Source organism: Hemicordylus capensis, chromosome 5 (assembly GCF_027244095.1).
Source record: "Hemicordylus capensis ecotype Gifberg chromosome 5, rHemCap1.1.pri, whole genome shotgun sequence".
NCBI lineage: Eukaryota > Metazoa > Chordata > Lepidosauria > Squamata > Cordylidae > Hemicordylus > Hemicordylus capensis.
Window position 1 is genome coordinate 7,248,170 of NC_069661.1, and position 17,920 is coordinate 7,266,089.

A 17,920-nucleotide genomic window follows, 5' to 3' on the forward strand; every position below is an offset into this window, starting at 1 on the left:
TAAAAGTTAACAAATCGCCAGGCCCAAATAGTATCCATCCAAGACTTGTCCCTACAATCAGGATTTGTACCAGAAAACTGGAAAGTAGACAATATAACTCTGATTTCCAAAAAGGAATATGGGAGGATCGGGGAAAGTACGGGCCGGTACGGCCTCTGCTGGGGAAAGTACGGGCCACTAACCTTTTTAGAGTTATTTGAGAGTGTCAACAGGCATGTGGATAAAGGTGATCCGGTTGACATAGTATACCTGGGATTCCAAAAAGCTTTTAACAAAGTTCCCCACCAAAGGCTCTTGAATCAGCTTAGCAGTCATGTGATAAGGGGACAGGTTCATGTGTGGATCAGTAACTGTCTGAAGGACAGGGAAAAGAGGGTAGGTATAAATGGAGAATTTTCCCAACGGAAGTAAGAAAGAGGTAGGGTCCCCCAGGGATCTGTACCGAGACCAGTGCTCTTTAACTTGTTCATGAGTGATCTAGAAGTTAGGATAAGCAGTGAAACGGCTAAATTTGCAGATGACACTAAACTATTTAAGGTAGTGAAATCCACAACAGATTGTGAGGAGTTGCAAAAAGATCTCTCCGAACTGGGGGAGTGGGCAAGTGCGGTTCAATGTAAGCAAGTGTAAAGTGATGCATATTAGAACAAGAAACCCTAACTTCACATATACGCTGATGGGATCTGAACTGTTGGTGATTGACCCAGAGAGAGATCTTGGGGTCATGGTGGACAGCTTATTGAAAATGTAGACTCAGTGCGGAGCAGCTGTGAAACAGGCCAATTCCATGCTAGGGATCATTAGGAAGGGGGCTGAAAATATCATTGCTAGTATTGTAATGCCCTTATACAAAATCTATGGTCTGGCCACATCTGGAGTACTGAGTACAGTTTTGGTCACTGTATCTTAATACGGATATTGTAAAACTGGAAAAGATGCAGAAGAGGACAACCAAGATAATCAGGGGCCTGGAGCACTTACTTTATGAGGCTAGGCTACAGTATCTGGGGCTCTTTAGTTTGGTAAAGAGGCGACATGATCGAGGTGCATATGATTATGCATGGAATGGAACGAACGGACAGACACATTTTTCTTCCTCTCTCACAACACTAGAACCAGGGGTCACCCCATGAAACTGAAAGTCGGGAAATTTAGGACCAACAAGACGAAGTACTTTTTCACACAGCACATAATTAATCTATGGAATTATTTGCCATGGGATGTGGTGATGGCCACCAGCTTGGACAGCTTTAAAAGTAGCTTAGACAAATTCATGGAGACAGGTGTATCAGTTGCTACTAGTCTGGTGGCTGTGGGCCCTCCAGCTTCAGAGGCACAATCCCTGTCAATATCAGTTGAAGGGGAGCAACAGCAGGAGAGAGGGCATGCCCTAACCTCTTGGCTGTGGGCTCCCCAGGTGCATCTGGTGGGCCACTATGTGAAACAGGATGCTGGAATCAATAGGCCTTGGGCCTGATCCAGAAGGGCTGATCTTATGTTCTAAAAAGCTGTATGTTGTTGAAACAGCTACTGGCTGTATGATGCTGTTACCATACTGAAGGTGTTGTATATTCACCCCTTATCTGAACTTCCCATAACCCTAACTGTGATGAAGCAGGAGTAAATTGTTATCTGGAAAATGTGTACTAGAAGAAGTATTCTGCCTCTCTTGATCTTAGACAATTTTCAATATAACTAAGATACCGTATGTCATCCAGGCCCTAAATACACCCCACCATCCTTCTCCCTCTCCTTCTCTCACAAATGTGTGTGTGTACGCATGCACGTGCACACACACACACACACACACACACACACACACTTCAAGTGGAGTGGGCAGCAACTATTGGTAAAATCCTGAAGCTTTCCACATTAAATAATCTTTAATAAACCCTGCTGTGACTTGTCCTTGTACAAGTTACAAAACAAAAATGTTAGCCAAACTAGAATTTTCCTCACACACTTGGGATGACTCATAGCAAGAGTCACCATTTTAAAGGTCTCTTTCAGATTCCACTCCATCCCATATTTTCTACTGTAAATATAAACACCAGCAATAATTATTTATCCAATGAGAAAGCTGAGCATGGTGAAATTTTATGTTTTGGTAAGATTTAGACAAAAATCACTATTAGTGCTCAACAACAAGGTAACACTGATCCCCTGTAAAGTTGCTATCCGATTATTACTTTTTACTTCCACTCTTTAATCTGGTTTTATAACATGGCACATAGAATAGGTTTGCTATGCAACACACAATGGACTTGGGCTCAAAAAAAACAATGATGCTGTGACAAGTTGCCAGAGAAAGCTGAAGAGTATCTTTGAAAACACCACCCCCCACACACACACACCAGCTCAGCACCCAGACAAATCTAATGACAAGTGTAGTGTGCCCTAAAACAGAGGTAAAGCCAGGCCCTGATACATACAAAAACTGGATTTAGGAGCTAGCCAATGGACATTTGATAAAATTACCAGACGTGGCAACAGACATTTTGGAGGGAAACATTAAATGGGCTTCTCTTTATTCCTTTTACTCCTAAAATCCTTAGAATAGAAATGACTGCCTGGGACAAATTAAGATTTTATTAGATAACTCTACCTGTGGAAATCCTAGTCTAGGCATCACACTTACATTTCTAGGCGCCACGACTCCCACCCAGGCTCCTGGAATCTGTCAAGCCCTGGTGAAAGCTATGTCTACACTGCAAATTTAAACAAGTTTCAACTTTGTTTAACTGTCTTGACTCCCATGCAAGGAACTCTGAAAATCACAGCTCTGGACTAAGTTTTCAGCATTTAAATCCTTAGACTACAAATCTTAAGATTCTTACAGGAAAGTAAGCCCAAATAACGCAGTTTACAGTCTGCTTCACAGGTATATCCTTATGTGAATCCCTAAGATTTCTTTGCCTGCTTAACATTTTAAACTCAATGCCACTTAGAAAAAGAAAAAAAAGACCATGTCCAAGAAACAAGAGGCCTTCCAGGCTGCTTCTCCTCTACTGTGCAGAAGTGATACTACAAAAGGAAGGCAAACTGTACTCAAAACTGGTTAAAAGAGGTTCTTTTCAGTGAACCAGAATTGAACCCCTCTTGATCGTCTTGAACCTGAACTGAATTCCTAAACACAAAGTTAAATGATTCAATAAACAGTCAGGAGATTCTTGGGAGGAGTGGGGAGGGTTCCTCCCTACTCCAGCTGTATTTGGAGAAACTACACTTCCCAGTGAGTCATCTGAAAAGAGGAGGAGGAGGAGCAGAAGAAGAGAGTGGCAGGCAGGGCCTAGGTCTGGTGGGTCTCCTGGGGCTCAAGCAGGGGATTCAACTCACAGACTGTTGCACAGCAGAAGAGTCTCTGTTTAGAGGACTCTTGAATACAGGCTGGAAGCTTCTTCTACTGTACAAACTTGACACTGCCGTTCTTCCTTTCATCCCAAATGGAGCATTTTCCCAGTTTTTAATCATGTTCTGCTTATTTTGTTTGTAAAAGCTTTACAACATTCAAAATATTTTCTCAAATATGTTAATTGTACAGAGCTGTATTATAGAGAAGAGTTCTTTATTATTATGTTTAAATCCATCTAAATCTGTTCAAAGTGTCTGGATGAGTGCATTAAATACTGATGACCCTGAATGAAACTGAAACCAAACCTGTAATGGTTTGACTCTCTGGTGGCAAGGTTACTGTCTAGTGCCCAAAGATGCCTGGATCCATTAAATTCCAAGCAGGCCTTGAGTGGACTTTGGATGCTACTGCAGCTTACAACAAACAATACTGACTTCCCTGAAAATATATGATTGACATTTCCTATCCAGTTTTATAAACATGTTTTCTTCCAGCTTTATGTGGGCTTTTAGTTAAATATATTTCTTAACTAGGATTCAACTGGGACTGCCAACGTAGGAGAGCTGGTCTTGTGGCAGCAAGCATGACTTGTCCCCTTAATTAAGCAGGGTCCACCTTGGTTGCATATGAATGCAACTGTAAAATATTCCCATTAGGGGATGGAGCCGCTCTGGGAAAAGCATCTAGGTTCCAAGTTCCCTCCCTGGCATCTCCAAGATAGGGCAGAGAGAGACTCCTGCCTAGAACCTTGGAGAAGCCACTGCCAGTCTGTGTAAACAATACTGAGCTAGATGGACCTATGGTCTGACTCAGTATATGGCAGCTTCCTATGTTCCTATAATGCCCAGATTAGTTCTGTATAGCGTGTTTTTTCCAAGCAAGAGTGTTAAGATTTAAACACTCTAGATTATGGGTCTCAGTTTGTGTCCCGATTTCAGTTCAACAACCCCTTTTGTCATAAATTTTCATGCCACCAAGAATTTTCTCCCAAGGCATCATAAAAATGTGAAATAATCAGGTCAAGCACCAGTCTCCAGGTGGTTTCCAACACTGTCCAGTAAACAGATACCGGGATTAGATTTTCTTGCTCTGCTTACAGGGACAGAACATTATATCAAGTCAGTCTCTTAAAGAAATGATAAAGCTTTGTCCATTCTGTGTTTACGTCAATGGGCTTCAACAGGTTTTACTCCTCCCATACTCCTCAAATTTGTATGATCTGGATTGAGCTCCACCTTGCACATTAACACATTCAGCACACAAGATCTGCTTGAGAAACACTTTTTGACAGGTAACACAACAGAAAGAACAGCTGGATTTTTCACATGGCGTTTGAAAGATTAACATGATTGTCTCAATGCTCAGCAGTCACATGCCCCCCCCCCAAAAAAAACCCTTACGAGATGGAAAACACATCATATGACAGAGTGGAATATCCCTCACCAACTTTCCTCAGTGCTGTAAACCATGCAAAGAGCTCTTGCTGTTGTCACACCCCAGTATGGATTTGGATAAGCGAACTCTTTAATCCTCAGGGAGTCCCACTGGTTAGAATAAATTAGCTATTTCCTCTCAGGAAGGGAATATTCCAACCCAGGGGAATCCAATCTAATGGCAGGAATAAAATATCTTAGAAAGGGAGGAAAGAAAAAACCTGCTAGCATGACTGCTCTTTCTTTCCTCTTTGAACCCACCTCAGCAGTGTGAAATTTGAGAATTTCCCCAGTCAGATCTTTCTTCCAGCTTCACACATCCTTTACACACAATCCAGTCACTTTTAAAACACAGCCTCCAGAAAAAGCTTACAAATTATATTTTTTAAAAATGGTTTACATTTGTACGCACACACAAGCAAAAATGAGGAAAGCGTACCTAGGGTGGAAGAGGCTCTAGTACAAGCTATACACATTGATGCGCACCTTGATCAAACCAGAAGGCAGTACAATAAACCATCTTCATCTAAACACAGGAGCAGAAACTGTGCGCTCTAGCCATCACATTAATTGTTCACAGAACTGTCTGACAATTCTGTTTTTGCCTCACTGGAGATCTCACCACCACAATGTTAAAATTTGTAAGTATGCATGCATATACACTCAAGATGCAACATTTCTCAACAACTGGAAGCTGGGAAGGGATGGGGCAAACCATGGTGTTTCTGGGAAGGGAAAAGTACACACCATTTTGGGGGAAAACTGAAATAAACCTAGTAGCAGCTTATTAAACCCAAACTTTAGCAAGCACAAAAACACGTTCTGTGATGCATAACCTAGTAGTTAGCACATAATATTGTTTAGCAAATTTATGAAGGGAAGTATGCATTCTTTAACTATTAATTGAACAAAAACGAAACATAAACCTAATCTCAAAGATGGAGCTACATACTGCTGAGCCTAAGGATACCTTAGCATATATCTTTGCTCATTGCCAAAGGCAGGGAGAAAGGGACGGGACAATAAATGCTGAACACACACAGTATTGTGGTAAAATTACAAAAGAAGGTTCATCGATTTGAGTTTATCAATAGAATGTAGTGCTCAACTATCACAGAGAAACACAACCAATTCTGATTATAAAGCTCAAATGAACATCACAATAATGTTATTAACATAATTTCAGCAATCATTTTGAAAATGGAAAATATTAAGGTTTTCAATGCCACCAAATTCCTTATTTTTCTCCTAAGCTTGGCCCCTTTATTGTCATATGGTCCTGTTCCTTCCCTCTTGTTACCATCTGCTCACAGCCGCCCACTGCTCTGGGCAGGGTACAAGCGTGAATTCTGTTAGGCAGATCATTTGTTTTTGTTGTGTGTTAATTACACCATGGAGTGTGGATTGGGAGTGAGAACTCCTGAGAAAGAGTTCAAATGTTTCTCAGTTGGAGAGACAGACTCACTTTTAACCTTTTTGGAACTATGGTTTAAGTGCCAAACTAGTCTAACAAAACACACACAACAGAAAACTGAACCATAGCAGATTTGGCCACAATCACCCATGCCTATCACACGGACACAGTTATTGCAATGCTCCTTCTTTGCAAGGCTGACCTTGAAGAGTGTTCAAAGACTGCAGCAGGTGAAGAATCCTGCAGTTAGCCTATTACTGGGAGCCCAGTGTATGCCCCTATACTGTACCACCTTCACTGGCTACCAATTTGTTTCCAGGCATAATTCAAGGTACTAGTTGTTACTTTTAAAGTCCTCAATGGCTTTGGGGTAAGGGTACCTCAAGGACCACCTCCTTCCCTAGGAACCTACCCCAAACACCAAGATCTTCTACTGCAGCTCTGCTCCAGGTCCCACCTGTTTCAGAGGCACATTTGGCAGGGACCGCCTTCTTAATATGGCATCCAGATTGTGGAACTCCCGTCCCCCAGGAGCTCAACAGGTTCCCACGATGGCTTCTTTTTGCCATCAGGTGAAAATTTATCTCTCTCAACAAACCTTTGTTTGTTGATATCACACTGCAATTTCTCTCTTCTGACAAGTTATTCACTATCAAGACGTAATCCATTTAATATTAAAGCATTTTAATACCAAACTGTTTTAAACTTATACATAGCTTTGAGTATTGTATGTAAGTAGAAAAACAGTTTAGAAATCGAATAAATACACCCCGAAAAGCCAAATGTGGTAACCTCAAGGTACAGTCTGTACAATCAGCTGCAGTGCAGAGCTACACAATTCTGCTGGAAAGAAGTCATTTCCTGGTTCCTTAAACAAACAACTTTTTTCATTAGTCAGAACACAGGATGCGATACACACCTCTGAAAAATGAAACAGTTACTCCAATCTCCCCCGCCCATAGCCTAAACAATCACAGGAGTAGAACTAGAATCTTGCTTAGGCAGTGCCACATCTATACTTGAATACCATTTCAAAACCCTGCCGGGGCAAAACTGCAGCAATCATTTTTCCAACACAGCATGATCTGGCTTATTTTAAAAACAAACAACTTCACTGGATTCTAAAAACTAAGCTCCTGCAATATCAAGACTTACCAATTCATTTGAAACCTGCTGATCCTAAGAATGTAAGGTAAAGTGTGCTGTCAAGTAGATTTTGACTCCTGGTGCCCACAGAGCCCTGTGATTTTCTTTGGTAGAACACAGGAGGGGTTTACCATTGCTTCCTCCAGCGCAGTGTACACAAGCTCAAATGACCACAGTACTCTATGTGGGCACTACCATGTTGGTGCAGCATTTGGCCAAATGTGCTGGCCTTTGATGCCGAAGGAGCCAAGAAAAGGGCCTCAAAAGAGGGAACCACTTGTGAGGGCAATGAGAAGAGATCATATGAAGAGCACAGAGGCTATGTTACAGGAGCACATTCCTTACCCCACATCACATTCAGTTGAACTGTATTTACCCGAATAGAAGGTGACTCTGAATGTAAGTTGATGCCTTTAAAGATAAAGGCTAAATAGAGTATTTACCCCAAAGAAAGACCAATCTGAATCTAAGATGACCCCCACTCCCCTATTTAACAGGAAAGAACTGTGGTGGGGGTGAGGACTCATCTTCGATTCTGATAAATACGGTAGTCACATGAAGATATCCCAGTGTTCTCCATAGCAATTTGCTAGAGCAGGGTTTCTTAACCTTGTGCCCCCAGATGTTGTTGGACTACAACTCCCATTATCCCCTGATATGGCCTTTGTGGCTAAGGATGATGGGAGTTGTAGTCCAACAACATCAGGAGACTCAAGGTTAAGAAACCCTGTGCTAGAGAGAAAGTATTCCTTCTTGAAGTGGGGGTGAGGAACCTACTTTGGTAACATTTTCAAACAGTATGATATGGCAATGGAGAATCAACTATTACTTATAAAAGTCCATTGAGCAGAGTATTAAGATGGGTGGTTAACCCTGAATTAACAGCAAAAACTTTGCAAATACAATGAACTTACGACTTGGGTAGCTGAACTAATTCTCTTCTTGGGTCAAGAGAATCCAGTGAAGGAGTGGGGGGAAATCCACAAATATAGGGGAAATGTAGATATAGAGGAATTCCTCCACTGAACTCCAGCTGCTAGAATATGTTTCATTGCCACTCAAATTCATTACAGTCGTTTCCAGGGCAGTGTTCCACACTAGTGTCATTTTTCATTTCAATAATCATTTGTACTTAGAGGCTATCCAATTGGCAGCTTCACATGCTCTCTATTGGGGTGTTCCATGGAACTAATGAGAACATGGGAAGCTCCCAAGAGAAAGGAAGCTGCTTTTCTGATATCGCAATACTCACTGCAAGAGTATAGTTGCCATGGACTGTGCAGACCATGCTAGTTCCAGCAGGTCCATGTACTAGTGGGAGACTGGCATGGGCAGAGTGAAGTACTTTGACCATCTAGGCAGCAGGGACAGGAAGTGCTCAAGTTACACCCACACACATGCACCATGCATGACCTTGCAGAAATAGTTATGGTACTTCAGGATTTTCCCAGTACATGTTGCTGACATCCTGTTGTGAGAAAGAATACCTGCAGCTGTTCCATGTCATATACCTCTACACAGAAAGCTTACAAGGAGCCAAGATGAGGCTTCTCTAGCCAACTAATTCTGTCCACACAGAGGAGATATTTTAGCACCTACCCACAGGATTGTATTTTAAAATGAAGTTTGTTAGGATTTGAATGATATTTAACAATCCTAATTCCTAATCTCCCCATCACTCAAGCAGCTTTTTAAAAGTGTAAACCCTTTTGCTATAGGGGCACCTCTTATGTAAATACTACATTAATTCCCTGTAAAATACGACATGAGTCTATATCAGTGTTTCTCAACCACTGGTCCGGAGACCGGTGCAAGTCCATGAGCAGTTGAGTGCCGGTCCATGAGGAATTAATACCCCCACAAAACAATTTCAAGCTGGTGGGGGCCTCCATTGCTGGGAGCTCTCTGGAGCTCATTTCTAGGCAGGCAGCCCTTGCTGCTGGGATAATATTCATTTCGAAGAAGCTAAATGAGTGTTATTGAAATTGAAATTGTTTTAGGGGGTGCGCGGGGGTGGGGGCAATCCCTTTACTAACTGCTGCTCTGGGAAACTGCACACAAAGAATGTGCCAGTCCATGACTTCAAAAGTGTTGAGAGACACAGGTCTATATTATCAAACAGACCGATACCTTAGGAAGCGGCTTCCATCTGCTACAAGATCCAATTTTGCAAAGTAATTAATTAATTAATTAAGACTTTTATAGCGCCCTTCCAAAAGGCTCAGGGCAGTTTACATTAAAAACACCATTAAAATCAGTTAATAATTAAAACAAAAATTATAAAGGCATGAAAACAATGATTAACAATTAAAAACATCATAAAACAACAATTAAATAGTTAGAACAATTTAAAAAGAAGTTTTAAAAACTGAGAAAGCCTGGTTGAAGAGATGTGTTTTCAGAAGTTTTTTAAAAATTGCCAGAGATGGGGAGGCTCGTATCCCAGCAGGGAGCGCATTCCACAATTTCGGGGCAGCAACCAAGGCCAGTCTTTGTGTAGCCACCAAACAAGTTGGCGGCAACTGGAGACGGACCTCCTCAAATGACCTCAATGGGCAGTGGGGCTCATAGCAAAGAAGACGCTCTCTTAAATACCAAGGGCCTAAGCAGTTTAGGGCTTTATAAGTGCTTTATAACTAGCACTTTGTATTTTCCCCGGAAACCTATTGGCAGCCAGTGTAGCTCCATCAACAGAGGAGTAATGTGGTCTCTCCGAGATGACCCAGAGACCAACCTGGCTGCCGCATTCTGAACCAACTGAAGTTTCCAGACTACGTACAAAGGCAGCCCCACGTAGAGTGCATTGTCTGGAGATTACCAATAAATGTACCACTGTTTTGAGGTCATTGATCTCAAGAAACGGACGCAACTGGCGTATCAGCCGAAGCTGATAGAAAGCACCCCTGGCCACCACCTCAACCTGAGAAACCAAGGAGAGGCATTGATCCAGAAGTACTCCCAGACTGCAAACCTGTTCCTTTTGGGGAAGTGCGACCCCATCTAGAACAGGGAGATCAAAATCGTCTCCAGAGTTTTGACCCCTCACAATAAGTACCTCCGTCTTATCTGGATTCAGCTTCAGTTTATTCTCCCTCATCCAGCCCATTACTGCTTCCAGGCAGGCATTTAGGGAGGATATGCCAACTCCTGAAGAAGTTGACATGGAGAAGTAGATCTGGGTGTCATCAGCATACTGGTACTCAGCTCCAAATCCCCTGATGATCTCTCCCAGTGGTTTCATGTAGATGTTAAAAAGCACTGGAGAAAGTATGGAGCCTTGAGGGACACCATACTTAAGGTCAGATTTTGAAGCGCAACAATCTCCAATCTACACCATCTGGAATCTGTCTGAGAGGTAGGAACAGAACCACTGTAAAACAGTGCCTCTCACCCACAACCCCCTCAGACGTTCCAGAAGGATACTATGGTCGATAGTATCAAAAGCCGCCGAGAGATCCAAGAGGACCAACAGAGTCACACTTCCTCTATCAATTGCCAATTGGAGATCATCCATCAGTTTCCTCCAAGACTGCCTGGAGCTGAGAGGCCACCACCCTCTCATTTACCTTGCCCAGCCATGGGAGATTGGAAACAGGCCTATAATTGCTCAACTCTTAGGGATCTAACGCAGGCTTCTTTAGAAGAGGTCTAATAATTGCCTCCTTAAGACAAGGAGGCATTCTGCCCTCCCTCAGAGAAGCACCTATGATTTCTACCAGGCCACCTACAACAGCCTCCCTGCTAGATCGAACAAGCCATGTTAGACAAGGGTAAAGAGAACAAGTGGTAGGCTTCACTGCTCCAAATCCTCAGGAATCACAAACTGAAACCGATCCAGTTGAATCATATAAGAGGAGTTGTTGGACATCTCCAGTTCAGACATCAAATTAACTGTGGAATCTTCATCTAAGTTGGCCCGAATCAGAGAGATTTTGTCTGCAAAAAATCCATTAAACACATCACAGTGGGTGACTGATGCTTCCAAATTCTGGTTCAAGGGAGGGGGGCAGATACTAGTCCCCTCACAACCCTGAACAACTCCGCTGGACGTGAACTTGCAGAGGCAATATGGGAAGAAAAGAACTGCTTATTTGCCGCACGTATCGCCTAAGCATAGATCTTTAAATGTGCTCCATGTCGTAATCTGTCAGATTTGAGTCGAGTCTTTCTCCACTTGCGCTCCAGTCGCCTACCTTGCTGCTCCAGCCCCCATAGATCTTCCGTATACCAAGGGGCCAATTTTGAAGCGGGTCGGAGGAGACCCTTGGGAGCAATCGTGTCTACTGCCCTGGTGAGTAAGTTGTTCCAATTCTCAACCAGGGAATCAACAGGATCACCAGCAGAGCCAACACTGAATCCCTCCAAGGCTTCTTGGAATCCTACTGGATCCAGTAACCTCTTCGGGCGGACCATTCTAATAGGGCCCTCTCCCCTGCGGAGGTGGAAAGCGGTTGTAAGTCCAACCTTAACCAGATGGTGGTCCGTCCACCACAGGGAGATCATAGGAGTCCCCACCCATGGCACACCACCCTGATCAGAGCAAAAGAGCAGATCAAGTGTGTGATCTGCAATATGCGTCGATCCAGAGACAGCTTGGGATAGGCCCATAGTTGTCATGGCCACTATGAACTCCTGAGCTGCCCCAGACAAATTGGTCCCAAAATGAACATTGAAGTCCCCCAGCACCAAAAGTCTGGGAGACTCCAACGCGAGTTCCACAGCCAAGTCCGTGAGCTCAGTAAGGGATTCCGCTGGGCAATTGGTACACCAACAGAAGTCCCAATCGATCCCTGGTCCCCAAACTCAAGTACACACATTCAATATGGTCTGACACCCTAACAGGGACCCTGGTAAGGGAGATATTATCCTTATAGACCCCAGCCACTCCACCTCCCCACCCACATCCCCTCACCCGCTCCTCTACAGAATACCTTGGAGGAAGAAGCTGGGACCAGACTGGGCCACTAGCCCCCGCCAACCAAGTCTTGGTAATACACACCTGGTCGGCCCCTTCATCCATAATCAAATCATGAATGAGTTCTGATTTATTTTGGACCAACCTGGCATTGCAGAGGAGCAAGGTAAGGTTATGGGGGTTGTTGGCAGTGCTCCCTGAGGTCAAAGAGCTGGCAGGACAGCCAGAAGAGGAGACAGCTATTAGTTTTCTGACTACCCTTCCCCTGGAACAACCTGCTGTCCTGCCAACGTTACTTCTTCTATTCCCCACCACCAGCGGAATAGCTGCCCCACATTCAACAAAGGCGTTCCCTGCCTCCCCATCTCCAGACAAACCCACACACATTGCAACTTCAACCAAACTTCAACACAACTCAAAACTGATTAAACAGAAGCCCCACTATTGAATGCCTCTCTCTATACAAACAGTTGGACAAGATGTCCAGCACTCACCCTCGTTTCTCCCCCGATGTTGCTTCCCCAAAGGGGTGACCCCCTTTGGTGTCGCCCTTTCGATGGTGACCCCGCCGGTGGTGGGCCCACCACCACTGGGAGTCTTCCTATAGGCTGAGCAGCAAGCCCAGCAGGTGGAACCAGGAAAAACTGTCCAGTCACCCTTGCAGCCCCAGTCCTGCAAAGCCTCTCCACAAGCAGTCCTGGGAGGAGGCAGATGGCAACCAAGGGGACAGAAGAGAAGAGGCAGCCAGGCAGGCACCCCAGCCTCTCACCCTGGGGTAGAGGGTATCCTCTTCTCCAGCAGGCTTCTGGGGGCCGAGGCCACTGGCAGTCTTCCTATATAGGCTGAGCAGCAAGCCCAGCAGGTGGAACCAGGAAGTTGTGCTAACAACCCAAACCAGACACAGGGGTTCAACCTGCTGGCCAAGCAAAAGGTGATGTAGTCCCCACCTTCTCCCCTTTCATCAATCCTGGAAAAAAATTCCGGAGAGGGCAGAAGGTTCTTGAACTTAGAGTTCCCTTTCTAGCCCAGAGTCCAGACACACAAAACTACAAAGATGACATAAAATACAATATGTGAGCAGCATTTTTACAGGTCAAACACATCCCCTTAATGCCAGGCAGGGTGAAAAAAAGGGAAATAAATATTTATGTTTAAAACACAAGCAGCATCAGGATAGTCTTAGCATTTACGTGTGTGTATATTATACGTCTCATGATTAGCCATGTCAATAATACCTTTGTGGGGGGAGGTATGTATTAGTTCATCAGTGACAAAAGGGGAGAGGCTCATCCAACACTTTGTATGGTTAGATTGTTAGACAAAGACTGGGGAGACTCAAGTTCAAATCCTCACTCAGCCATGAAACTCACTGGCCAGCAAACTACATCAAGGTGGTTGTGAGGACAAACATAACTGTGCACACTGCTCTAGGCTCCTTGGAAGAAGAGCAGGATATAAAAATAAAATAAAAGGAAAACATGACTGGCAATTCCCTGATACATTTCCCTTGCAGGGTCAGACAGCCACATCTCCCTGTCTCTTTTTAGGGGTATACCACAGCAAACAGTGGTGTATCTGCAAGAATCAGGCATTTTACCCGACATAGCAATCAAAAGGGCTCCATCCTGCTAGCAGGAAGTGAACCCAGGCAACAGACCTGCTCCCCATTATGCCCGAGGATGTGGACAAGATCTTGTGCAATGTGTGTGCAACTTTGTACACTCCAGACCCATGCACTTAATGGCTAATAAAATCTGCTGGGGGGTACAAGCAAGTGGTTGTAGACTATAATCAATGCTTCATTAAGGGAGGGCAGGATGCCATTGTGCTTCAAGGAGGCGGTGGTGATACCACTATTTAAAAAGCCCTCCCTTGATCCCTCCAAACTGAGAGCCGGTCTTGTGGTAGCGAGCATGACTTGCTCCCTAGCTAAGCAGGGTCCACCCTGGTTGCATTTGAATGGGAGACCACATGTGAGCACTGTAAGAGATGGAGCCACTCTGGGAAGAGCAAAAGGTTTCAAGTTCCCTCTCTGGCTTCTCCAAGGTAGGGCTGAGAGAGATTCCTGACTGCAACCTTGGAGAAGCCACTGCCAGTCTGTGTAGACAATAATGAGCTAGATGGACTAATGATCTGACTCAGTATACAGCAGCTCCCTATATGTTCCTATCAATAAAGACCCATTTCTAACCTCCCCTGTTTGGGCAAGGTGATAAGAGCATCTTGGATGAAACTGATTATCTAGATACTTTTCAATCTGGCTTCTGTCCTAGATAGAAGACTGAAACTGCCTTGGTTGCCCTATGACCTACACTGAGAGGTTAACAGGAGGAGTGTATCCCTGTTGGTTCTGCTGGACCTCTCAGAGGCATTCAATACCATCAACTATGGTATCCTTCTGGACCACCGCTTGAGTATAGGGATTGGAGGAACTGCTTTCGTGTGGCTTCGGTCTTTTCAGGGAGGGGGGGAGGATCCAGAAGATGGTGCTGAAGACTACCACTCGCCTCATTGGCCATTGGCTTAGAGGATCCCGCAAGGTTCAGTTTCGTCCCCCATGCTGTTCAACATCTATATGAAACCGCTTGGAGAGGTCATCCGGGGAGTTGGTTTGAGTTGTCAGCAAAATGTAGGGGGCACTCAGCAATATCTCTCCTTATCACCTGATCCTAGGGAGGCAGTAGATGACCTGAATCAGGGGGCTGGATGTGGAATTGTAAACAGAGATTGAATCCAGACAAGATGGATGTGCTGTTGGTCAGTACGAGAGCCAACTGGGATGAGAGGATTCGACCAGTTCTGGATAAGGTTGCACTCCTTGAAAGAGCAAGTGTGCAGCTTGGGAGTACTGCTGGATCTGGCTCTGCTTTTAGAAGTTCAGGTGGAGGCGGTGGCCAGAGGCACTTTTGCACAGATTCAACTAGTGCACCAGTTGCATCCCTTTCTCAACAAGGCAGATCTGGCCACAGTACTCACGCCCTAGTCACATCTGGGCTGGATTACATGCTCTACATGGGTCTGCCCTTGAAGAATAGTTGGAAAATGCAACTACAGTGGTCCCTCTACTTACGAAATTAATCTGTTCCGAATGCACATTTGTAAGTCGAAAAGTTCGTAAGTCGAAAAGCGGTTTCCCATAGGAATGCATTGGGAACGGATTAATGCGTTCCGGAGCCTAGAAAAAAGACCCAGACCCCCAGTAAGGCTTGCAAACTGCACAGGAACATTTCTTTTCAAGAATAAACAGGCAGTAAACAGGCAGGCAAGTCAAGGAAACCGCATGTAAAATTCGTAAGTCGAGGAAACCCCATCTAAAAATTTGTAAGTCGAAAAAACCGCATCTAAAACCAGATCTAAAACTGCCGTTTGTAACTCGAAAAATACTTATGTCGAGTAGTTCGTAAGTCGAGGGACCACTGTAGTGCTTACTGCAGCAGCTAGGATTTTATCTGGAGCTGCCTGTTGGGATCATATTCTGAAAGAGCTGCACTGGCTATCAATTTGTTTCTGGGTCCAATTCAAGTTTCTGGTTTTGAGCCCTTAACGGTTTGGGTGCTGGATTTCTGCTGCCAAGGGTTTCTGCCCACTTGACAAGATCATTGGAGGGGTGCTGCTCCACATGCTGACAGTGAGAGGCCCAGGTGTTGAGCGTGCAGGACAGGGCCTTCTCAGGGCCCCCAGGCTTTGGGATGCTTTCCCGGCTGCCATCCACTCCATCACAGTTTTTAGAAAATAAGAAAAGGTGTGGCTGTTCACCCAGGTTTGTAAATGAGAGTACAGTTTTTACTGCTGCTGCTTTCTGTCTTACTGTTTTATATAGGTTTTTAAACTTTTAAACAGATATTTTTATATTTTATTTAGTATCTGTACTTTTTGTATTTTAATTGTGCATCGTTTTAATTATATTGTAAACCTTTTTGAGATTATTTTAATGAAAAGCAGTATAGAAAATAAATAAATCTTTCCCACAGGTTGATCAAAAATAGTCTAAACTTTGAAGAATAAATACAGTAGGACTTACCTTCTGCTATTGTCTATCTGCACAATCCTGCCCCAACCCCAATTTTATCAGCCAGAAAGTGCCAGTCAACTCTTTCCTTCCTGTTCCCCACAAGGAGACTTCACAGATCAGGAAGTTACAATTAGGAAGAAAATGCATGTTTACTGGGAAGCAAGTGCTACTTTGTTCAGCAGGGCTTATTCCAATTAAATGTGCATAGGATTATAGCCTTAGGACCAAACCAGACATGACACAAGAGTTGCAAGATCAGGATCTCCCCGAAATGAATGAAGCTTTCAAGCACTGCCGTTTAGGTCAAAGCAACCATGTGAAGCTGCTAATTTGATCAAGGAAGCAGCACAAGGGGAGTCATGCCAATAGGTGCAGGAAGTCACTTAAACAAACAGCACCAGTCCCAAGGCACTTCAACCAAGTCTCTTCCTCAGGAGCAATGATTTTAATATCCCCTTATGTTTGCTCGAAAAGGAACTATTAACACTCTCCTAGTTCTTCAATGCATTGCATGAAGTAAGGTAGTGCTGTGTTTAAACACATCTCCTGTACCTACTGGAATATCTTCGTTTCTTCAACAGTGCTAGTAAGTCTAAAAAGTGGGGTGGGTGGAGAGAGAGGCTGAAAAAGCCCTTGTACTTTCTCCTCCAATCCCCAAATAGGAATGGAACTCTTAGTCATAAACTGTAGATGTCATTGCCAAATGGAAGCAGAGAGGGGAAAAAGAGATTGATAATTTTCAGGTTTGCCATATCCCTTACCTGCAAGGAGATTCCCAGAGCACCCATGCGGGCACACACCCATGCTCTAAAAGTTCTTTCCCCCCTGAAATTTCCCTCAGACCAGCGATGATATTTTACTTTGTGATGGAAACTTGAAACGCTGCCTGTTCCATGGATAACGTGAATGTTCTCAATCCCTATTATCGCTACACTAGCAGGATGGCCCCAACATGTTTAGTTTTTGTTCGCTAAACAGCAGCCATGAGAGGGGAGAATCCAGATCAGGGCCACAGCATGAGGAAGAGGAGCTTTAATCATCTGCCTCATCACGGTCCCTGTGAAGGAATAAGGCCTAGCCCTTTTGGTTTTTTGTAAATAAGCCCTTGTAAATGAATTATATTATTGCACTGATATTCCTAAAACCTCATCATTCTTGTAAATAGACTGCGATTATAAAATTCTTGCAAAATCCTTATGAATGAAAAATCAGGCAGGGTCAAGTCCATGCTTGCTGTACTTTAGTTTCACTTTGAGAATGTCAGTTTGACAGTTTGGTTTTGGAGGGAAGGGAAATTTTAAATCTATTGGTTATGTTTTAGAAAAAATGGAGGGAACTTTGAGTTATGCTGATTGGGTTGTTTAAAAATGGTTAAGAACAATTTGCATACATATAGAAGGCTGCATTAGCAGAGAGTTAATTAGATTCCTGGAGAAAGTCAGTGTTCCTTGAGTTTGGAAGCTTTGTGAGGAAGGGTCCTGGAGGTGGGAGGGTCCACATCCTGGGCCTGCAGCCAAAGTGGCCATTCCCAGGTTCCCACCAATCATCGTTAAGACAGCTGTAAGACATGCGAAAGGGCCTCTTCCACTGACCTCAGTGGACAGACAGGATTGTATGAGAAGAGAGAGCCCTTTAGGTATCCTGGTCC

At 44.0% G+C, this 17,920-nt stretch overlaps 1 protein-coding gene across 4 annotated transcripts in view; it reads right to left on the reverse strand.

The window, feature by feature from the left end:
- PTPRA (protein tyrosine phosphatase receptor type A) overlaps positions 1 to 17,920 on the reverse strand; it is a 202,493-nt gene that overhangs the window by 148,274 nt on the left and 36,299 nt on the right. The window lies entirely within an intron of this gene.